Consider the following 25,796-nt stretch of genomic DNA (forward strand, 5'->3'; position numbering starts at 1 on the left):
AAGAGTAGGATGGATAGATAAATTGTGATATAGTCAAATGTTAGAATACTATACAGCAATAAAAGTAACTATACTCTCCACAATAACAAGGATCATTTTAACAAACAAATTATATTATTCCATTCATATAAAGTTCATAGCAGGGCAGGAATAGAAACGCAGACATAGAGAATGGACGTGTGGACACTGGGTTGGGGGGGGAGGCGAGGGTGAGATGAATTGGGAGATTAGGTTTGACATAAATACACTACCATGTGTAAAATAGATAGCTAGTGGGAACCTGCTGTATAGCACAGGGAGCTCAGCTTGGTGCTCTGTGATGACCTAGATGGGTGGGAAGGGGGAGGGGGAGGTCCAAGAGGGAGGGGATATATGTATACATATAGCTGATTCACTTCATTGTACAGCAGAAACTAACACAACATTGTAAAGCTATTATACTCCAACAAAAAAAGTTAAAAAAAATAAAATACAGAAAAAAAAAGAAGCAAAATGAATCATTAGGAGTCGGGATAGTAGTTACCTCTGGGAAGAAAACACTAAGTGGGAGGGGCACAAAGAAGGACTTCTGGAGTGCTGGTCATGCTTCATTTCTTGATCTGGGTGGTGTTGCCCAAGTGGGTTTACTTATGAAAATTCACTGAGATGCACATGATTTGTGTACTTTTCTCCATGACAAACTTTAATACAAAGCTTAACTAGAAAAGGAGGAAAGTGTGTGGACTCTGATGTCAAATTCCAGGTTTCATATTACAGCTTTACTCCTCACTAGTCAAGATCCTTGGGAAAGTTGTCTAACCTTTCTTTGTCTCAGGTTACACATCTGTGAAAGGAAGATTATACAATTACCTTCCTCACACACTGTTAGGAGGATAAATCTGACAATGCATACCAAGCTCATAGAACAGTACTAGGCACGTGTTTAGCATTCAATAAATGTCAGCTGTTGTCATTCTTATCATTAACTCTCTGGAAGACCAACTGATAAATATTATCTTAAAATGTCACTGGATCCAAGGTAAGAATAATTAGAATAACACAGAAAATCATCTGATATTTTTATTTGGCTTCATTATTTTTTGACTCCTTGACCTTCAAACTAGGGAGTTTCTCAGAAAAACCAACAAGGACAACTCCCAAAGCAAAAAGAAAATTCATTTGAAAACCATGATGTAGGCCCAACTAATATAAATATTATTGCTGTGAAGGACATCTGTAAGTAGGTAAAGTGCTGGAGAAGGAAAAAAAAAGATCAGGTTACAATTATATAAGGCATGAATTCTTATTTTAAAAAGGTTAGTAACACAATGCTCACACCTCAAGATGAAAGGAATTAGTCAATTTATCCTTGTGTGCAACGGGGCATGGTTTTCTACAGTGTAGATTTTTTTATTCATTAATAACATTAAAAAAAATTACCCCTCTGGCTACTAGGTTTTCTACTTCAGTATGTGATCCAATATTTAAAATGGTTTCTACTCTACTTTCATGTTAACACTTTATCTCACTTATATACAAATTCATGCTATGTTTGCTTTTATTTCTGAAATTAGGTCAGAAAATTCAAATCCCAAATACTTAGGTTAGGAAATTCAAACCAGAACTTGGACCTTTATCAATATTGTACTCAATTTAGTACTTTTAAACTAACGGATCCAACTGCAGAGCTCTTGAAATACTGATGTCCTTATTCAAGATTAGGAAGTTTAGTGTTATGTTTCTACACTTCCATGAAAGTCTTAGAATAGAAAGAGCTTTCAGCTTCATGCAGGTCAATCTTCTATCATCTGCACTGTGTTACAGCTGTGTTGGCTTCAAGAGAGCTTATTTTTATGTGTTTCCTTTTCAGTCAGTTCTTACTTTCTAAGCTGAAAACTTCAAGAAAATGGGACCATGTCTATCTTGTTAATGATTATATTACCAGTGTTCCAGACAGTGCCTGGAACATAAGTGTTGAAAGAATGTAAGAATGTATCAGTGAAAGAATGTAAGAATGGGAACCACTGGATATAAATTCTCAAACAGCACATGACTCAGAAATAATCAATTAAAAATATAAAAGCATAATAATTAGGATTTTGAGTTATTAAGATTGATTTGTATGGTCTGGGCTTTAATTGTAGGAAAAACAAATAAATTACTCCAAACGGTTCACAGATGTGGGATTTTCTTCATGCTCTAATCTCTTTAATGTGACCCAAATGAGAGACTTGATGTGAAACGAGCCACCAAAGGCAGATGACCTTGGCTCGCTATGGAGAAGAGCTGAGAGAGCAGCTTTTGCCTCCTATCCCAAGTATGCTGGGGTCAGTGTGGACAGATAAAGGAAGGATGGCTTTCTGAGGAATGATTCCTCAAGGTGGGCTCTGGCAGCATGGGGCAGAAGGTGGGGACCTTCTTTGCGAGGCTCCTTTGGAACTATCACTTACAATAGAAGGAAAAGGTAGTCATGCCCGTCAGAAGGATTTTCTGAACAAGGGCTGTAATGAAAGGTGTTTTTTTTTCTCCCCATAAATTAGGATGTCTTGACCATCCTGACCATCCCAATTCTGGGCTATTTTGTTTAACCAGGTTTAACCATTTTTCTTGCAAAAATGATTTTGGAATTAGGTCATGGCATAGGTTCTTCTGATGTCCTAGGTATTCCCAACTTTTCTAATAACATGACAAATTTGCTTATGACCATTCAACCCCTCCATTTTCTTTCCCATTTCCTTCTCCATTTGGGAGAGAGAATGAAGCACTTTTCAAAAATAAGAAAAAAAACTAGTCAAAAGGGTCAGTGTTTTGAATCTTTTTTTTTTTTCTGGTTTGGCCGGTATCTTAGTTCCCTGACTCCAACCTGTGCTCTCAGCAGTGGAAGCATGGTGTCCTAACCACTGGACCGCCAGGGAATGCCCCTGTTGAATATTTTTTTATAGGACATAAGAACAAGAAAGCTTGTGTAACTAACAATTAATTTAATTAATTTTTAAGTCCAGTAATACAGAGGTATGGAAAGAATTGTTAATCTTCTCTCGTATTACCTCTCATTCCACCGCCTGTGAGATAGACATAGTTAACAGTTTAGAATGTATATATCCTTCTATATATTTTTCCATGCTCATAGAAAAAATATTTATTACATATATAGTTTTCCCATTTCTTAAAAAAAGGAGAGGACCCTATTGACATTTCTCTGCAACTTTTTTCCCACTTAATATAACATGGAAAGCCTTCCAGGTTCACATATAAAATTGTAGCAGTGTTTTAAGAGCCAAATAATGCTACTATGGTAACTAGTAATGAATATACCATGTAATAATAATACTAGTAATAATACTAGTATGGATATACCATGATTTATTCAACCATTCCCCTATTAATGGATATTCAGGTTGATTCCAGATTTTGGCCACTGTCGATGATGTTGTAATAACCCTATATGTGTACTCCAGCATACACACACCCGGCCTCAGGCAGGAGGGCTTTCCCTTTTTCAGGATCGATTCCCAATGTGACATTGCTGGATCAAAAGTTAAGTGCATTTTGCATTTCACAGATGGTATTAGATTACTTTACAAAAAGATTGTAACAATTCACATACTCGTCAGCAATTAATAACAGTGTTACTGATCATTCAAGGTTAAAAAATAGTCTCATTATTCTTTATTTTTTTAACTGTGAAATACACCATACCTGCAAGAGAAAATTTATAATACATATGTGCTGTTAAAAGAATTATTTTAAACACCTGTGTAACCACTCTGCCACTTATTACTAATATTTTATTTGACAAATAAATGATGCAACAAATAGTTTATTACCAACATTTTAACATCCCAAATGTGCTTTAGCACCATGCCCCATCCTCCCTGGTGGAGATAACACTACTCTGATTTGTTTTCTATTCATTGTATTTCTTCATATTTTACCATATGTGTATATCCATACATAGTATATTGTTTAGTTTTGCATGATTTTGAATTTAATACACACGGAGGAAGTTTGTACGCCTTCTATGACTTGCTTATTCTGCTCAGCATTATGTTTGTGCTATTCATTCCTGCTGATGTGTGTAACTAGTTCACTGATTTTTGCTGTTTTATTCCGTTGGATGAATATGCCACACTTTATTTATCCTTTCTCAAATCAGTGGATGTTTTGGCTGTTTATACATTTTTTGCCATTATAAACATAGGCACTGAGAACAATCTTGCCAATGTTTCCTGCTATGTATTTGCAAGAATATTTCTACAGTAATTGTTCTCAAACTTTTTGGTCAGGAACCCTCCACACTTGTAAAAATTATTGAAAACCTCAAGTTGACAGGTATTTATGTCAGTTATATTTATAGCTATTTACTGTATTTGAAATTAAAGCAGACATTTAAAAATATTATTAATTCATTTAAAATAACAATAATAAACACATTACATATGAACATAAATATTTTTATTTACGAAAATCTGTATTTTCCAAAATAAAAATACTTAGCAAGAAGAGTGGCATGGTTATACAGTTTTATAAAACTTTTTAATGTCTGGCTTAATTAAATACAGCTAGTTTCTCTTCTCTGCTTTTGCATCAGTCTTTTGCTATACATTGTTTTTATTGAAGTGTATGAAGAAAATCTAATCTCACACAGATATGAAGTTGGAAAAGAGAGCACTATTTGAATAGCCTTTTCAGATAATTGTAGATAATCTTGTTGGGATGGTATAACAAAACTTGACAAGCAGTGGCTTCTTAAAAGCTAGTTGTTTTATAGAATTTGAAATTGTATAAATGAACATTTTATACTCTTTTACATTAAAACTCACTGTCTGTCTTGTACTTTGAATGAGTATTTTACCCATGCAAGATTTTATAACATCATACATTGGTCAAAATATTGGTTAACTGTGGGTTCTTCTAACATGAAATTCTTCTCAATGATGACACATTTTACTATACAAAATTGTAAAAATCACATTTATTAATATTACTACCAATCTTATCAGCAGCGCTGCAATGAGGGTGAGGGAAATGAGGCACCTCTGGGGTGCAGAATTAAGGAGGAACTCACTGTAAGGGTTGTGCAAGTGCCACCCCTGTACTTGTTTGACTCTGAAAGTGAGTACCTCCTTGAGAGTGAGGTGCCTTGCTGCGAGTGTCTCTTTAAATTTTGTGCCCTAGGCACCTACCTCACTTGCTTCACGCTAGTCATGGTCCTACTCATCAGAAAAGGTCTTTAAACTGTTAAGGCCACAGTGGTTGACACATTTCCAAAATTCTAAAATTTCTTGAAGGCTTGAATTTTACCATTGGTGACAAATACTTTCAGGTGTTTACCTTACACGGACAAGTTCACTTTGTTCGTTTTTTGAGAAGATGTCTGCTAAATCCCTGAGTCTGAATAACATAGCTTGTCTGTGAGTCACACTTTCAAGTGAAATTGGTATTCTGTGAAAAAAAAAAAAAGGGTAGTTCAGCTTGCAATAGAAATAATCCCATAAGTGCTTTTCCTTGAGATAGTCATCCTGCTTTGGTATTCTGAGGAAGTGCTTTTTGCTTACTTTCTGTTTTGTCACACAGCCTATTAGAAAGACATGTACTCAAAGGTCAAGTTTAATAACTCATAATTTTTTACTTTGCATCAAGGGCATTCTTTAATAAAACTGCCTTTGTATTTTTATTTTATTTTATTTTTATTGAGATAACATTGGTTTATACAATTATATGTTTCAAGTGTTGATTATATTTCTACTTCTGTATACCCTATAGTGTGCTCACCACCAAAAATTTTGTTTCCATCCATCACCATACAGTTGATCCCCTTATACTCATTTAAGTGTACAGTTCAGTGACATTAGGTACATTCACACTGCTGTACAACCATCACTGCCATCCCTCTTCAGAACTCTTTTCCTCCTGCAAAACTGAAATTCTCTACCCAGTAAGCAATAGCTCCCTATTCCCTCCTCCTACCATAGACCTTGGCAACCACCATTCTACTTTCTAAGTCAATGAATTTGACTACTTTAGGTACCTCGTACAACTGGACACATACAGTACTTTTCCTTTTGTGACTGATTTACTTTACTTAGCATAACATCCTCAAAGTTCATGCATGTTGTAGGATGTGTGAGAATCTCCTTCCTTTTTAAGGTGGAATAATATTCCATTGTATGGATATACCACCTCTTGTTCATGTATTCGTCCATCAACGGACACTTGTGTTGGTTCCACCTTTTGGCGACTGTGAATAATGTTGCCATGAACGTGGGTGTGCAGCATTCAATTTGAGACTTTGCCTTCAGTTCTTTTGGACATATACCAAGAAGTGGAATTTCTGGATCATATAGTAATTCAATTTTTAATTTTTTGAGGAACTGCTATACTGTTTTCTATAGCACCTGCACCATTTTACATTCCCACCAACAGTGAACAAGTGTTTAAATTTCTCCACATCCTTGCCAACACTTTTTATTTCTTGCTTTTTTTTTTTGATAGTAGCTATGCTAGTGATTGTGAGGTGGTTTCTTGTTTGGGTTTTGATTTGCATTTTCCTAATGATTAGTGATGTTGAGCCTATTTTCAGAGTCATTGGCCATTTGTGTATTTTCTTTGGAGCAATGTCTATTCAGGTCCTTTGCCCATCAGGCTGTTTTTTTTTTTTTCTTATTTCCCTTTTTAAAGCCAATGATTTATTATGAATAAGTTTAATTTTATTTTAGATATTATTTATTATTTAGATGTTATTTTTAAATAAGTTTTACATGAAATTTAAACATTTTAAAACGTTTCAAAAACAATTTTCTATGCTTTGTAAAACAAGACAGCAAAGTATATTTATTGTTGTGTGTGCATCGGTGCTGGGAACATTTTGAAATTTCAGAATAATGATTTATTGGATTATAAAGGATAACCGAAGATAGTAAGAGCACGGTAGAAGTTCAGGGATTAAGTTGAGTTAATCTCTGAAAATGCACACTTTTATATCCTAAACCTTCTAGATTAGAACATTTAGAAAACACAAGAATACACAAGCATACATTCTATTAGTTATAAGAGCAACCGTGTCCTCACACGTGATGAAGTCCCTTGAAAACACCACAGTACATTCATGAGATAAGGACAGTGATAAAGACAGTAGTATTATAAAAACAGTTTTGAATTTACAAACCCCCCGAAAGTGTCTCACGGACCTTCAGGGTTACCTGGAACACACCTTGAGAAACACTTTTGTAGGTTATCTCCCTAGAAATGGAGTTTATATTTTGTATGCATGCGCCTCTTCAGCTTCACTAGATGATGCCATTTTTTTCCCAACTCCTGCATCATATAAAATATTCTTCTAAATTTTCTTCTCATGCCTTATAGTTTTTTTACATTTACATCTGTAATTCATTTGGATTTTTTTGTTGTTGTATATATACAATGAAGTAGAAGTTTAAATTTGTTTTCCTCTAGCTGGATATCCAATTATATAAGTATTATTTGTTAGAGTGTCAGTCTTTTCCCATGGCATCAAAGTGCCATCTTTATTCCGTCTAAGCTGAGATTCCTAGAAACATGTAATTTCAATATTCCTCAGTACAAATATTCACTTCAGTACCTGGAAGAGAGCAAATCAGATCATTTTGGGAAAGCAAATGATACCAAGTTGATACTTGTTTATGAGTTAAGTGCCAATTCACCAAAGGCTAGAGTGAGATTACCAGAGGCTTAATATGTACTTTTGGGACTTCCTTGGTGGTCTGGTGATACCTTCCAATGCAAGGGACGTGGGTTCGATCCCTAGTTGGGGAACTAAGATCCCACATGCCATGGGCCAACTAAGCCCGAGTGCCACAACTACAGAGTCCACGCACCCTGGAGGCCGAGCACCACAACTAGAGAGAGAAAACCCTATGCCACAACTAGAGAGAAGCCCATGTACCTCAATGAAAAATCCTCAACAAAGATCCCATGTGCTGCAGCTAAGACCCGATGCAGCCAAAAGAAAATAAGGAAAATAAATAAATTAAATAAATAAATATTTTTAAAAATGTACTTTTATTTTAAAAGGAAAAAGAGAAAGAAAGAAAAATCTGTCTCCCACTAGTGTTACAAACGATGATTTTCATGTTAAATTTGACTTACAACTTTTTAGAAAGGAAGGAAAAAATTATAGTGAAAACATGGAATGATATAAATTCTCAGCAAGGTAGAATTTTTAATCTATTTGCTACTTTAAAAGGGAAAAGTTCTAGTAATTGGTTTTATGAAAATTATATATATTTACATATATACATACATATAATTTTACATATACATCTGTAAAATTTTCCCCCTACTGGAACAATGATCTAGGTTCAAATCCTGGGTCTGTTATTTACAGGTCGTGTGACTATATAAATTACTTAGCTTTCTTGAAACTCAAATTCTAATAGTTAATTGTGATGAAAGCCAATTATAATGGCTTCAATAAAACCTCCCTGTGCTAAATCTTGTCATCACAAATGTTAGGTGAGGTCCTTAATCATGCCATTCTTTAGAAATTCTCAGTATCCGGCCTTTTGATCCAGCAATGAGTTAACTATGCTACCCCCTGCATCAATGTGCAGAGGCAAGTGAATGCTGACAGCTCTACCCACCAAATCCAAGGACGGGAAGTTAGTCTCCAAATGCTTTCCCAAATTGTTCGGCTACTACTAGAGAAGCAATTGTCTCACCAGTGGAGTGATCACTCTTGGAAGCAACACACGCTTAAAAGATCCTGTATGAAGGAGCAACCCTTTCAAGGAAATCCCTAGGGATGGATTATTTTCCCAACAAGTAGAGACCAAGTGGCGGCTTTTCAATGATTGGGAGACATTTGGCAGAACAAAAACTTGGAAGTTGTGGTTTGCAAGGGTGTGTGCAAATCTCAGCATAATAGGTCCTAGCCTAGGTATCTGGAGGTTAGCGTGACTGCAAGGATAATTGTTTTGTGGGTGAAAATACAAAGATATATATCTTAGCAACACATAGGAGCTCTGGAGGGAAAATCAGGCTAAACCCTGAAATGGCACAACCCTGAATGTTGATGTCATTTCTAAAGAACACTTTAGTACTCTCTCTAAAAATACAAGTGCTTACAGGAAAGTTACATGAATACAACTCTCTCTCATTTGCTCCTGGCATGTTATTGAACTAATGCCCCCGTTTAGGAGCCTAAGTATCTTTGAATGTCTGACGAAAATAGAGATTTCCAAGTATTAGGAGGGAGAAGTTAGCTCTGTGGTAATAACTGCTGTTTCGAACTTAATTATGTCCACGTTTTATTCATTGTTAAGTTTCATTACAAACTGTGCAGTGGTAAATTGGAGAACAAAATTCAACAGCAGACTGCTTTAGGGCTGTGTTTTACTGTGGTCCAACAAAAAATGATATTTACATGTTATATTATGCCAGTGTCATACATTGTCTCACAGGGATCACTTTTCATGGATATCCTTTTCATTTTTGGTGTTACTTACAAAATTGGGAGTGGGGGATCATTTGTCTATGGAAAGTTGACTTTGTTTACATAGCCTCCTCAATTTTAGGTAGAGTAAATGTATATTCCTGCCAATCATAACATTCTCTTCCCATCATTTAAATGCTTTGCAATTTTCTATAAGCAGCTTCATATGTACCCTTACTTTGTGATTTAGCAAATTTTGCACATAGCAGTTAGAACTGGCAGGCCATTTTATATAATAAAGTGTTACTTAGTACTTACAAAAATATCAGAGGGTAGGAGAGAAGAGTGTTTAACCTCTGAAAAAATGGGGTTGGCAAAATATTTGAGAATTTTATTGTTAATATGTTTGGCTTGTCCAATATTTGTAATAGAGGTTCCATTTAAGCTCCTATTTTTCCTACAATTTAAGGAAAGCACAAAGAACTCCAGGCATTCTTACCTCTGCTGGAATTTTATTGAGGGGGTCAGGGAAGTCAGGGAAGGGTCACTGCCTCCAGTCCTGTACTGTTCAGAAGATGGTACACAGAGATTATTTAATATGTTTTCTCTCTTCCTCCATATCAGCTTCTACTGACCACCTGTGTTTTTAACATGGAAGATTTGTTGTCTGGCCCTAGAAAAGAAGACAGTCTTAGGTGTGGACAGTCATTCTTCTATGTGTTTATTAATCGCAGAATAGGGAAGAATGGTGCTGGGCTTTGGAAGTCCTTTATTGAGTTTGACAGCCAATGTTACATCAGAAAACAGGCAGAAGAATCATGAGGTTATATGTTGTAACTAACCTCAAGAAGGGCCTCCTATCTCTTGTTCTAAGTTTATTTATTTATTTTTTGGTAAAAAGCTCCTTCCAATATATATATATATATATATATATATATATATATATATATATATATAAATCTGAATTCTCCAAAGTCTTGAAAAATAATGTGTCTCTACTAAATTATTTTTTAAAGATTCTGCAAAGGGAAGGAATTACATCTCACACTACTGAGTAAAGTAAACCTTTATAAAAATTCTTGTTACATTGGTCTCTCCTGAAAGTCTTAGTAGTAGCTTGTTAGTACTTTTCTGTATCTTTCTCTCAAAACTCTAGTTAATGCATAGTCTGTTTCTTTTTCTCTCTCTTTGCAGATTTTTCCTTCTTGGGGCAGTATGATGTCCCTTCCTATGTATGTTAATCTACTCCCTGCTTCTAGTGCCTTCAATTCTGCAGTTCTACTTATTACTACAATTGTTAAAACAGAGACTCAAGTCCTATAGCACGTCACGCACAGAGAATGCTTTCTTCTTGGCAGTAGGGTGGAGCGAATGCTTCTATTTTAATTTAATTTCATCCTTGTCACATGTATTGCTGGGAAACACACAGTAGATGCCTCCTGGAGGATGGCCTCATATACTACAGACAGCTCGTAGATCAAGAATCGTCCAGCACTAGGAAAGCTAATACCTAAAGTTTGCCTGCCATGATCAAAAGTTTTATAAAAGTATAGCAAGTTAACAGAAACCCCTGATGTTATTTGGAAATACTTAAATCTATACCAGATTTTCAGATGTAGAATGAAAGTATTACAATTAGGGGAAAACCAGAGAAAATGTAGAGTTTAGGTAAAAATGAGGCAATAATTGGAGTTTTGCACTTGGTTTCATTGACTGCCAACAAGCCAAATGGTGCACAATGAAATCCGTAAAACATGTTGCCAAATCTCTGGTCAGTTAAAACTGCTGTGCTTCATTCTTCTCTGGTAAAAATGTCTTCATTTTGGCCATGTGATATTATTTGTCTCATCTGGTTTCTTGGAGACTGAAGGCCCCTTGTTAACTGTACTAATAAATAGAAGAGTCACAAAGACATTGGGGGAAACCACACAGCAACACCACCTGCTGAGGTCACCGTGGGAGTGATGACCAGTGACTGGAGGCCCCACTGACAGTACAAGAATAAAGGAATGGGAAGCTGCTTTAGGATAAAATCTAACTTGCAGGCTGGCTAGGATTCTGAGAAGAGGCAGTTTGATGCAGTAGAGGGTGCTTTGGAATCATTTGTGACCATTTGACCTCAGGTAATTTGCCTGACGTGGTCGCAAGTGATTCCAAATTACTGGTTTTCTGAGCTAGTTTTCTCCTCTTTAAACATTCTAATGCAAAACTCCTCTGTCTGTGACCTTGCAATTTAGCACATTTTATCAATTCTAAGATGCCTTTTGTTCCCCCTACATTTTAACATTTCTGAAATGGGGTGTGCTTTATAATCAATAGTGACTTACAATAACTGTTGTCTCAGTGTACTTACTTCCCATTGCCTGTGCCCATGTAGACATAAAACATGCCAGCATCAAAACTGCGAAATGTGCTTGGGGGTCTTGGAAGAAAATCACAAGTGTAGAATATAGTGGATCATTTTTTTTAACGCTTCAAGACTAAATGATGATAGGGAGGGAGTGGGGAGGTGATGAATCAGATGTATGGAGCTTTATCTCCAAAGCTAAAGTCAAAGACTCAAGAACTCAAGACCAATTGTTTAATTCTTTGATATATACTTTTAAGAAATGCAGCATCACCAGTGCCTTCGATGAACAGAGGAAAGTACTGTATTGGAAAACATGGACAACAACAATCCTGAGTGGGAAAGTAATTCAGAAGACAGCCTCTGAATGTGCAGCAGGGTTAGGAAAACTTCAACCAACTTATTTTGCCCACCTTTTCTATGTATGTAGAAGAGGTGATATGTAATTTTTAGAAAGTGCTCTGATGTGGACTTCCCTGGTGGCACAGTGGATAAGACTCCACACTCCCAATGCAGGGGGCCGGGGTTCGATCCCTGGTCAGGGAACTAGATCCCACATGCATACCACAAAAAAGAGTTCACATGCTGCAACTAAGGAGCCCGCGAGCCGCAACTAAGGAGCCCACCTGCTGCAAAGCAGACCTGGTGCAACCAAATAAATAAATATTATTATTTTATTGGAATAAAATTGCTTTACAATGCTGTGTTAGTTTCTGCTGTTCAATGAAGTGAATCAGCTATATGTCTACCTATATCCCCTCCCTCTTGGACCTTCCTCCCACCCCCCCCCACCCCCCATCCCACGCATCTAGGTCATCACAGAGCACAAAGCTGAGCTCCCTGTGCTATTCGGCAGGTTTCCACTAGCTATCTATTTTACACATGGTAGTGTATTTATGTCAAACCTAATCTCCCTATTCGTCCCACCCTGCCCTTCCCCCGAGTGTCCACATGTCCCTTCTCTATGTCTACATCTCTATTCCTACCCTACAAATAGGTTCCTCTGTACCAATTTTCTGGATTCCACATGTATGCCTTAATATATGATATTTCTTTTTCTCTTTCTGGTTTACTTCACTCGGTATGACAGAATCTAGGTCCATCCGCATCTCTACAAATAACTCAATTTTGTTCCTTTTTATGGCTGAGTAATATTCCATTGTATATAGGTACCACATCTTCTTTATCCATTTATCTATCGTTGGACATTTAGGTTGTTTCCATGTCCTGGCTATTGTAAATAGTGCTGCAGTGAACACTGGGGTACATGTGTTCTATTGAATTATGGTTTCCTGAGGGTATATGCCCAGTAGTGGGATTGCTGGGTCATATGGTAGTTCTAATTTTAGTTTTTTAAGGAACCTCCATACTGTTCTCCATAGTAGCTGTATCAATTTACATTCCCACCGACGGTGCAAGAGGGTTCCCTTTTCTCCACACCCTCTCCAGCATTTATTGTTTGTAGATTTTTTGATGATGGCCATTCTTTTTTTGTTTTTTTTTTAACATCTTTATGGAGTGTAATTGCTTTACAATGGTATGTTAGTTTCTGCTTTATAACAAAGTGAATCAGCTATACATATACATATATCCCCACATCTCCTTCCTCTTGTGTCTCCCTCCCACCCCCCACCCCACCCTTCTAGGTGGTCACAAAGCACCGAGCTGATCTCCCTGTGCTCTGTGGCTGCTTCCCACTAGCTACCTATTTTACATTTGGTAGTGTATATATGTCCATGCCACTCTCTCACTTCATCCCAGCTTACCCTTACCCCTCCCCATGTCCTCAAGTCCATTTGATGATGGCCATTCTGACCTGCGTGAGGTGATACCTCATTGTAGTTTTGATTTGCATTTCTCTAACAATTAGTGATGTTGAGCATCTTTTCATGTGCCTCTTGGCTATCTGTATGTCATCTTTGGTGAAATGTCTATTTAGGTCTTCTGCCCATTTTTGGATTGGGTTGTTTGTTTTTTTGATATTGAGCTCCGTGAGCTGCTTGTATATTTTGGAGATTAATCCTTTGTCTGTTGCTTCATTTGCAAATATTTTCTCCCACTCTGAGTGTTGTCTTTTCGTCTTGTTTATGGTTTCCTTTGCTGTGCAAAAGCTTTTAAGTTTAATTAGGTCCCATTTGTTTATTTTTGTTTCTGTTTTCATTACTCTAGGAGGTGGGTAAAAAAGATCTTGCTGTGGTTTTTGTCAAAGAGTGTTTTTCCTATGTTTTCCTCTAAGAGTTTTATAGTGTCCAGTCTTACATTTAGGTCTTTAATCCACGTGGATTTTATTTTTGTGCATGGTGTTAGGTAGTGATCTAAATTCATTCTTTTACATGTAGCTGTCCAGTTTTCCCAGCACCACTTATTGAATAGGCTGTCTTTTCTCCATTGTATGTTCTTGCCTCCTTTATCAAAGACAAGGTAACCATATGTGCATGGGTTTATCTCTGGGCTTTCTTTCCTGTACCATTGATCTATATTTCTTTTTTAAAATTAATTAATTAATTAGTTTTTTTTGTTTTTGTTTTTTTGGCTGTGTTGGGTCTTTGTTGCTGTGTGTGGGCTTTCTCTAGTTGTGGTGAGCGGGGGCTACTCTTCATTGCAGTGTTTGGGCTTTTCATTGTCATGGCTTCTCTTGTTGTGGAACACGGGCTCTAGGTGCACGGGCTTCAGTAATTGTGGCATGCAGGCTCAGTAGTGTGGCTTATGGGCTCGAGAGTGCAGGCTCAGTAGTTGTGGTGCACGGGCTTAGTTGCTCCGTGGCATGTGGGATCTTCCTGGGCCAGGGCTTGAACCAATGTCCCTTGCATTGACAGGCAGATTTTTAACCACTGCGCCACCAGGGAAGCCCATGATCTACATCTCTGTTTTTGTGCCAGTACCTTACTGTCTTGATTACTGTAGCTTTGTAGTATAGTTTGAAGTTGGGGAACCTGATTCCTCCAGCTCCATTTTTCTTTCTCAAGATTGCTTTTGTTATTCGGGGTCTTTTGTGTTTCCATACAAATTGTACAATTTTTTGTTCTAATTCTGTGAACAATGCCACTGGTAGTTTGTTAGGGATTGCATTGAATCTGTAGGTTGCTTTGGGTATTATAGTCATTTTCACAATATTGATTCTTCCAATCCAAGAACATGGTATATTTCTCCACTTGTTTATGCCATCTTTGATTTCTTTCATCAGTGTTTTATAGTTTTCTGAGTACAAGTCTTTTGCCTCCTTAGGTAGATTTATTCCTAGATATTTTATTCTTTTTGTTGCGATGGTAAATGGGATTGTTTCCTTAATTTCTCTTTCTGATTTTTCATTGTTAGTGTATAGGAATACCAGAGATTTCTGTGCATTAATTTTGTATCCTGCACCCTTACCAAATTTATTGATTAGTTCTAGTAGTTTTCTGGTGGCATCTTTAGGATTTTCTATGTATAGTGTCATGTCATCTGCAAACGGTGACAGTTTTACTTCTTTTTTTCCAATTTGTATACCTCTTATTTCTTTCTCTTCTCTTATTGCCATTACTAGGACTTCCAAAACTATGTGAATAAGAGTGGAGAGAGTGGACTTCCTTGTCTTGTTCCTGGTCGTAATAGAAATGCTTTCAGTTTTTCACCATTGAGTATGATGCTTCCTGTGGGTTTGTCATATATGGCCTTTATTATGAGGTAATAGGTAGGTTCCCTCTATGCCCATTTTCTGGAAAGTTTTTATCATAAATTGGAGTTGAATTTTGTCAAAAGCTTTTTCTGCATCTATTGAGATGATCATATGGTTTTTATTCCTTAATTTGTTAATATGGTGTATCATATTGATTGATTTGCGTATATTGGTGAATCCTTGCATCCCTGGGATAAATCCCACTTGACCATGGTGTATGATCCTTTTAATGTGCTGTTGGATTCTGTTTGCTAGTATTTTATTCAGGATTTTTGCATCTATGTTCATCAGTGATATTGGTCTGTAATTTTCTTTTTTTGTGATATCTTAGTCTGGTTTGGGTATCAGGGTGACGGTGGCTTCGTAGAACGAATTTGGGAGTGTTCCTCCCTTTGCAATTATTTGGAAGAATTTGAGAAGGATCAGTGTTAGTTTTTCTCGAAATGTTTGATAGAATTCACCTGTGAAGCCATCTGGTCCTGGACTTTTGATTGTTGGAAGATTTTTAATTACAGTTTCAATTTCATTCCTTGTGATAGGTCTGTTTATATTTTCTAATTCTTCCTGGTTCAGTCTTGGAAAATTGTACCTTTCCAAGAATTTGTCTATTTCTTTCTGGTTGTCCATTTTATTGGCATATAGTTGTTTGTAGTAGTCTCTTATAATCCTTTGTATTTCTGCAGTGTCAGTTGTGATTTCTGCTTTTTCTTTCTAATTTTATTGATTTACGTCCTCTCCCTTTTTTTCTTGATGAGTTTGACTAAAGGTTTATCAATTTTGTTTATCTTCTCAAAGAACCAATTTTTAGTTTTATTGATCTTTGTTATTGTTTTCTTCATTTCTATTTCATTTATTTCTGCTCTGATTAATGATTTCTTTCCTTCTACTGACTTTGTGTTTTCTTTGTTCTTCTTTCTCTAGTTGCTTTAGGTGTAAGGTTAGAATGTTTATTTGAGATTTTTCTTGTTTCTTGAGGTGAGCTTGAATTGCTATGAACTTCCCTCTTAGAACTGCTTTGCTGCGTCCCATAGGTTTTGGGTCGTTGTGTTTTCATTGTTATTTGTTTCTATGTATTTTTGTTTTCTTCTTTGATTTGTTCAGTGATCTCTTGGTTATTTTGTAGCGCACTGTTTAGCCTCCATGTATTTGCTTTTTTTACAGTGTTTTTCCTGTAATTGATTTCCATTCTCATAACATTGTTGTCAAAAAGGTGCTTGATACAATTTCAATTTTCTTAAATTTTCTGAGGCTTGATTTTTGACCCAAGATGTGATCTATCCTGGAGCATGTTCCGTGTGTACTTGAGAAGAAAGTGTATTCTGCCACTTTCTGGTGGAATGTCCTATAAATATCAATTAAACCTATCTGGTCTATTGTATCATTTAAAGCTTGTGTTTCCTTATTTATTTTATGTTTGGATGATCTGTCCATTGGTGTAAGTGGGGTGTTAAAGTCCCCTACTATTATTGTGTTACTGTCGATTTCCCCTTTTATGGTTGTTAGCATTTGCCTTATGTATTGAGGTGCTCCTATGTTGGGTGCATAAACATTTATAATTGCTATCTCTTCTTCTTGGATTGATCCTTTGATCATTATGTATTGTCCCTCCTTATTTCTTGTAACAGTCTTTATTTTAAAGTCTATTTTACCGGATACTAGTATTGCTACTCCAGCTTTCTTTTGACTCCCATTTGCAGGGAATATCTTTTTCCATCCCTTCACTTTCAGTCTGTATGTGTCCCCAGGTCTGAATTGGGTCTCTTGTAGACAGCATATATATGGGTCTTGTTTTTGTATCCATTCAGCCAGTCAGAGTGTTTTGGTTGGAGCATTTAATCCCTTTACATTCAAGGTGATTATCGATATGTATGTTCCTATTACCATTTTCTTAATTGTTTTGGGTTTGTTTTTGTGGGTCTTTTTCTTCTCTTGTGTTTCCTACCTAGAGAAGTTCCTTTTTCACTTGTTGTAAAGCTAGTTTGGTGGTGCTGAATTCTCTTAACTTTTGCTTGTCTGTAAAGTTTTTGATTTCTCTGTCATATCTGAATGAGATCCTTGCTGGGTAGAGCAATCTTGGTTGTAGGTTTTTCTCTTTCATCTCTTTACGTATATCCTGCCACTCCCTTCTGGCCTGCAGAGTTTCTGGTGAAAAATCAGCTGATAAACTTACGGGGATTCCTTTGGATGTTATTTTTTTGCTTTTCCCTTGCTGCTTTTAATAGTTTTTCTTTTGAATTTAATTTTTGTTAGTTTGATTAATATGTGTCTTGGTGTGTTTCTCCTAGGATTTATCCTGTATGGGACTCTCTGTGCTTCCTGGACTTGGGTGGGTGACTATTTCCTTTCCCATATTAGGGAAGTTTTCGACTATAATATTTTCAAATATTTTCTCAGACCCTTTATTTTTCTATTCTTCTTCTGCGGCCCCTATAATTCAAATGTTGGTGTGTTTAGTGTTGTCCCAGAGGGCTCTGAGATTGTCTTCAGTTCTTTTCATTCTTTTCTCTTTATTCTGCTATTGGCAGTTTTTTCCACCATTCTGTCCCCAGCTCATTTATTTGTTCTTCTGACTCAGTTATTCTGTTACTGATTCCTTCGAGTGTATTTTTCATTTCAGTTACTGTGTTGTTCATCGGTTTGTTTGTTCTTTCGTCCTTCTAGATGTTTGTTAAACATTTCTTGTATTTTCTCAATCTGTGCCTCCATTCTATTTCCAAGATTCTGGATCATCTTTACTATTATTACTCTGAATTCTTTTTCAGGTAGGTTGCCTATTTCCTCTTCATTTATTTGATCTTGTAGGCTTTTACCTTGCTCCTTCATCTGTGACATCTTTTTTTGTCACCTGATTTTCTTTTTGTTTTTGATGGGTGGGATTGTGTTTCTGTCTTACTGGTTGTTTGGGCTGTGGCTTCCAGCACTGGAGTTTGTAGGCTGTTGGGTAGAGATGGGTCTTGGTGCCGAGATGAGGACCTCCAGGAGACCTCACTCCGATGAATATTCCCTGGGGTCTGAGGTTCTCTGTTAGTCCAGTGGTTCAGACTCGGAGCTCCCACTGCAGGAGCTCTGGCCCGACCCCTTGCTTGAGGACCAAGATCCCACAAGCCATGTGGGGTGGCAAAAAACAAAAAAAAAGAAAAAAGAAAAAAAGAGCAGAACAATAACGAAAAGTAAAAAATAAAATAAGATTAGAAAACTAACAGATATGTTAGAAAGAATAAAAAAATAAAAATATAGATGAAACAACCACCAGAAGGTAAAACAGAACCACAATAGTAAAAAGGAGGAGGAAAAAAAAAAAAATCCGGAAAAGGCCTTGGCTGTGGAGGGCGGGGTTTAGGCAGAGGGCAGGGCCTATGCTTAGGACCCACAGGGCTGGAAAAGGCCTTGGGGGGGTTGGGGGGTGGGGCTGAGGCTCAGTGCAGCAGGAGGGGACCAGGAGTGCGTCAGGCCTTGGAGGGTGGAGGACCAGGTCCAGGACCCCAGCAGGCTCACTGTGCCCAAGTGGGCAGAGGAAATGCTAGGCACGTTCCCCTCTGATCCTCTGACCCTGGAGGGGCCCTCCCTGTAGGCCTCTCTTCTTCTCCCCCCACCCATGGTCCTAGGACCCACGTGGCCGGAGGGGGCCCTAGAAGACGGGGGACTAGACCCAAAAGCCCAGAAGGCTTCCTCAGCCTGAGTGGGCAGGGGAAACGCCAGCTGCGCCTGCCCTGATCCTCCAATCCCAGAGGGCCCCTCCCTGTCCACCTCTCCTCTTCTCCCCCCATTCCCTCCTATGCCCCTATGACCAACGCGGCCCAGAGGGGGTCTCAGAGGGTGGAGGACCCAGCCCAGGAGCCCCGCAAGCCTCCTGGGGCCCAATTGGGCAAGTGAAATGTTAGGTGAACTCCCCCAGATCCTCTGATCCACCGAGGGTCCCTCCAGGCATGGGATCCCCTCCCTGCTCCCAGCCACCCCTCAGGGGCACTGGTCCTGTCTGACCTCCACTTCTCCTTCCCCCTCTCCCCGCATGCCCTACCCAGTCACTCGAGGGTTCCTCCCATCTCCTTGGGCGTCAAGGTCCCCCACCAGCATCCGGCAGGCACCCTAGTTGTGGGAAGATGCAAACTGTGCGTCCTCCTCCACTGCCATCTTGACTCCGCCCCCAACACATAAATATTATTGTTTTAAAAAGTGTTCTGAGACTGAAAGGCCTTTTCAGTAAGTATAAAATGAACATTTTAAGTGCCAAGAAATCACCGTGTTTCTTTCTAATTGAAAATCCTTTTTGCTTTCTTGTTCTTAAAATATTTGTTTCTTAACAGCAAGTTGTCTTAGGTTCAACAAGTTTCAGTGTATCAATACAAGTCTATCTGCTACAGCAAAAGCTTGTTAATGCTGCCCAACACCAAGAGTTGTTACTGGACACTTGGAGAATGACTCTTTTGGTTTTATAACCAAAAAAAAAAAAAAGACTGAAAAATACACTTATGTAAGCTGTTCATACTGTTCATAATTAGAAGAGCTTTTTAGCTTGTTCATAGGGTTCATGTAAACCCCGATATGCAACCCTTTTCAGGGTTAATTAATGTGTGTTAAATGGTAAACAATTTATGAAAAGATCCAAGTCTAGTCTGATACAAAATAATTTATATAATTATAGTTATCATTATTAATAGTAAAAGGTATATAGTCCATGTACGCAAGCAAAATAAAGTGACTATGGGGGAAATAAACCACCTATATACTTTTATGAATCAATAAGTTTAGTCACAGTATGTTAAAGTGACTTGCCCGAATCAGACAGTTTGCTATGTTAGAACCAGGACCTGAATTAGGTTTTCCTGATTCAATTTATTATCATGTGTCTTCACTAGTCGATTGCCTACTACATGCAGGCATTGGGTCCATGGGTGACACAAAAATATGTAAAGTGTAGTCACATCATATATACATTTACTTTATCCCAATTCAACCAATGCTCTGGGGAATGTGAGTGAGAGCAAGAGACAATGATTTAAGAGAGCGGCTAGCTTTGCCTGCCTTCCCACTCAATAAGCACATGTCCAGAGTGAGAGTGAGGTGGGAGCTGTGAATGGTTCTTTTCCTCAGTAGTCTCAGCTCTTAAGTGCTTCTCATGGTGTGAGCATATCACCTCAGTCAGGGTGACCATTGTTTTTAAAGGTCTGCATGTTTCATACAACATCACCTTTAAATGCAAGTCAACTACTCCACTGAGTGTTTAACATGAAGACTACAATCTGTTCTAACACAAGAAAAATAACCAGCTATGTTGGATTTACCAGGAGATATAAATTCAATGCACTTATGTTTGCTTGCTAGTATGTTTGCAAAACTAGTTTATACTGTACTTCCTAGGCCAAAATATTTAAGAAATTTTCAAGGGTAACTTTGTGTTCTTAAAATCTTGGAGCTTGTGGCGCATGAAGAAGAATACAGTAATGGGTTTGTGGGTGGGGGAATTGACAAGATGGATCAGAGCGGGGAAAGACTGAAACAGGGAACCTAGTTAGGAGACTCTCACAATACTTGCAGCAAATGTTAACACGAGCCTCAACCAGTACAGTGGCAGCGAGGACAGAGAAAAAGGGACCGGTGCAGCAGGTATGGAGGAGCCAGAAAGAACAAGTAGGCAATGACTAGTTGTGACGTATTCTAGAGAACGAAGAGTTAAAACTTACTCTGAGTTTTCTAATCCGGTAGATGAGGGCGATGATTAGGATAAAAATGACAACTGAAACAGGGAACTTACAGCATAAATCATTTTATCAGTTCGAGGGAAGGCTGAGCAGGCCCAAGTGAAGTCAGTTGTGCATATATTGAGTTGGAAGTTTTTGAGAGACAGCCGGGTGGAGATTTCCAGTATGCAGAAAATAAGAGACTTGTGTTGGGGAGCATTTAGTGCTCCGTATTTTGATCTAGAGAAGAAGATACAACTTCAATTACCTGCCTTCACTAGACTGAGAAGTATAAAATGAGGGAGTCTTGCGTTTTAATATCCCAGATTACACTGGCTCCAACCCCACTGATCGATTGCCCAACCATAGCTCCACCCTATCTCATTCTTTGTTCCCCAGAAAGCAGAGCCTGATGCAAAAGCTTGTGCTGCGCCACTTCTTTGTTAGGGACTTTAACCCCAGTTTACTGGAATGAGGGAAAAAGGGGGTGAGGCAGCAAAGGAGAGAAGCTGGCGTAAGAGTGTATTCATGAGATTGCCACCCCTTGGTATCAAGGATGATTGATTACTCAACCTTCCAAGATTCCATAGAAATTACTAGTTCTTGGGAGAACCAGGGGGGAGGAAGAGGGATTAATTTACTCTCTGGCTCCATTTCACATAGGTCAAAGTTTGCACTATAGAGTAATAACTCTCTCAGGCTTTCATGTGGCTCTTGCATGGGCACTGCAGTGATCCCACTGCCTTGAAAGCCACAAACTCTTATAAGGAAGCTCCCAGACAAGGGACAACATGTGGGAGGTATGGGATGAGGTGAGGACTTTTGTGTTTTACCCCATAGACTCATGGCTGGTCACCATAGCAGTGTCATGGTGGGAACAAATTTCTAAAGGCTCTGAAGATAGAGAAGACCAAGAGGACCTCTGAGGGGTAAATCTCTAACCTAAGTATGCCCTAATAAATTCTGAAAGTCCCCAAAAGGATGCCTGGTATGTGCCCATAGTCCAGTCTGCCCACGTCATCGACCACGCTCACTCCGGCTGTGCTCCTCGAACGGATGCTGCTGCCCTGAGGTGCTCAAGAACACGGCGCTGCCTCTGCTGGCAGTGATCTTCAGGCAACAGTGGTGTCTGAGGCAAGTCTGTGGTTCGGTGATGCTGCCAAAGCCTCGACTTCTGGGGTGTTAGAATTATTCTGGGTAAGTGTGCAGGCTGGGAATGAGGGAGGGGCAAGATCTAATCTGCAACCTGTTGCCACATTTTGTCACCAGCTCCTGAAAAACTTTGCCCTTACTTGTCCCATAAAGTCACACAGGAAATCTGCTGCTTCAACTTCTCCCTTCCGTTTCTCATCTTCAAATCATCCCTCTCCTAACTCCACACACCAAAATGTTGCTCTCATCAACTCATCTCTACGAAAAGCAAACAAACAAAACCCACCTTTCAACAAATAAAAAACCTATTCCCCACCCCCACCCCAACAAAACAAAGGCAAGAAGAAACTGTCAGCTCAGAGAAACTGTCTTAAGTAAACACAGGACTTTATGTGGGAATCCCGTACACTGAGTACCAGTGCTCAGGTAAGGAAACTTTTCAATTTCTCCCAGGTCCGCGGATGGCTACTTACTTTTCATTTAGGTGACCAGAGGGGCCTATTCCAGTGACACCCTTCCCCCAAAGACTAGTCTTAGGCTCCAAATTAATTGAAGTCCCTACCTTAGACATAAAACTGCACTGAGGATAATCCTTGAAGTTAAGTACTACATGACTTAATAGATGAGTGTCTTAGCTTGGTTTTCCCCCAAAACAACCTGAGGCAGGAAATTCGTCTGGAAATTTGATCCCAGGGAAGAGGAGTTAGAAGGGAGTAAAAACAGGGAAGGAGGGAAAGCCAGTCAAGAACCCACTCTCAAAATGTTTACTAGTAAGGGTGACTGGTGTTTCTGTCCTGGGACCTTGTGAGCAGCTGTTTGAAATGAGGTTCAGAACCACTCACCCAAAGGCGGAAAGGGAGAAGGAAGTGCCTCTTGTCCCCCACTGGTCAAGGATGGCCTCAGAAGAATAGATTTAGCTGCATGTTTGTATAGCAAGTTTCCTGCAGGTGGCCCATGTCGAGAAGCAAGAGGCGCCTCTTAGGAACCCAGAGTGAGGTGCTGTGGGTTGCACCTGTGAGAAGCTGGTCGAAGCCTGTGAGGACTGGTCACCACAGCACTGGTTGTAGGGGAAAGTGGGGTTGAGAGGATATGAGTGGTACACAAGCAAATCTGACCCAATGAGATTTCCCTCAGGCAGCAAGAAAAAAAGAAGCAGCCCAAGAACACACATACACTTAGGAGTCTGGAGGAAAGACAGATGGGGCTGAGAAGAGACCAATGAAAAGGCACTGAAGAGGTAGGAAGAAATAGTAATAATAATAAAAGCTGCAGCTATGACAACAACCATAGCAGTAGTAAAGATAGTAATAGCAGCAAGTACTCTGTAAATGTAGGCTAGATGGGAGGCGCTCTTCTAAGCTCTTCACATAAATTAATTCATTTCATACAGCCCTATGAGTTGGGCACTGTTATTTTCCCCATTTTATACATGGGGACACCAAGTTACTAAGAAGTTAGGATCAGCACTCATAATTGGTGGAGACAGGATTTGGCTCCAGAGCCTGTCCTCTTAACCACTTCATCACGCTGCCCCAAGGAATATAAAGCATCCATGAGAGAAGGGAATAGGAGAATTCAACAAAGAAGGGAGTGGGCAAAGGTCAGTGTTACTTATTAGGGAGAGGAGAATGAAGATGAAGAAAAGGCCATCTGATTTGTGACCAAGAGGTAATTGGTCACTTTTGGAAAAGAAGTTTGAGCTGAGTGGTGAGGGTGGAGTGGAGCCCCAGGTCCATTTGTGGAGACATTTACTAGTAAAGGGAACAGTGTATTATTTTAGTGTGATACCCCCTTGTCCCAGTTTCCTAATAGAAGAGAGGGATCTTGTATCTAGGGAAGGAGAAGGCAGTTATCAGGACTCTAAATATTTCTAAGTTTGAGTTGGCACAGTTCTGTCAGGTACAGAAAATGTCCCTCAGGTAGTGTCCCTCAGGCTCAATGTCATCAAATGAAAGGTTAAGAAGCAACACAGGACCCATCAGAGACTGAGGAAGCCTTTGGAGAGAAGAATAACTAGCAGATTTTCATTCTCATTCTTTACCATTTCTGATTTCCCACAAAATGGCAGAAAGTGACACACTCTGTTGCCAACCTTCTCTTTTCCTTCTCCTGCCTCATTATCTGAGGCCAGTCATTATACTACATTTTCTGTGCCTTTGGATAGAAAAACCAGCTCTTCAAACCATAACATTGGCAGCAGTTTTCCTCCTACAGTTTGTAAAAATTAAATCACAAATCAAAAGAATATGAGCCAAACATGCCACAGCCATTTGGATTTACATGAAAGGGAAGCCATCAACACCTCCCTATCTTGGCTGATGAATGTATCTGATATTGCAGACTTCTTTCTTGGTTCTTTCATGACCGCAAGACCAAAACTAATCAGCCCAATTAGACAAACTTCCAGATTATAGCTCTGAAGTCAACTCAACAAGTAACATATCCAACAATATAATTTGCCAAGTTTAATTCAGAGGTTGAGGGAGGGTGGCGGGTGGAGGAGAGACGGTTCCTGATTTATCACAGCAGCTAAAGCCATACTCCAGTCTGAACACAAAACAAAGAAATAAAGCTAGATTCAGAGCACTCTAGCTACTGATCATCGTGTTTTCCCAATATTATAAAAAAAGGAAAGAAAGAAAAGAAAAAGAAAAACCTAAGTTAAGAACATTATCTTGTAAAAGCCCTCAAAATAGTTGCAAAATCTGTAAAACACCTTCAAAGGATTTAGTTAAATGTTAAAAAAATCAAACCCAAAGGGAACTAGAAAAATATATACATAAATATGTACCTGATTATGATGGTAAGATGGTCTTTCTTAGAATGGAAAAGAAAAAAAAATAAGGAAAAAGATTAAGAAATTTTACCACATGAATACTTAATTTTTCTGTACTAAACAAAGAGTACCATAAACAAAATCAAGGTCTGAGACAAATAGAAAAATATATTTGCAACATATATAGTACTCAGATGATTTACATCCTTAGCTTTACTTTTAAAAGATACAGTGGGATGTAATTCACATTCCATACAGGTCACCCAGTTTAAGTGTACAATTAATGGTATTTTGTATATTCACAGGATTGCTCAATCATCACTACAATTAATTTTAGAGTATTTTTATCACCTCAAAAAAGACCCTCTGTACCTATTAAAAATCATTCCCATTTCCTCCATCCCCTCAGCCCTAGGGGGTTTCCACTTTCTGTATCTACATATTTGCCACTGAGGACATTTCATATAAATGGAATTATGCAAAAAGTGGTCCTTTGTGACTGGCTTCTTTTGCTTAGCATGATTTTTACAAGGTTTAACCATGTTGTACCATCTACTAGTACTTGGCTTCTTTTTTTTTTTTTCTTCAATTGGGATATAATTCCCACACCATAAAATTTACCTCTTAAAGTATACAATTCAGTGGTTGTTTTATATATTCACAAAGTCATGCAACCATCACTACTATCTAATTCCAGACATTTTTGTCACCTCAAAAAGAATCACCATACCCATTAGCAGTCACTCCTCATTTCCTCCTCTCTTTAGTCTCTGGTAACCACAAACTTGTTTACTCTA

Source organism: Eschrichtius robustus, chromosome 10 (assembly GCF_028021215.1).
Source record: "Eschrichtius robustus isolate mEscRob2 chromosome 10, mEscRob2.pri, whole genome shotgun sequence".
NCBI lineage: Eukaryota > Metazoa > Chordata > Mammalia > Artiodactyla > Eschrichtiidae > Eschrichtius > Eschrichtius robustus.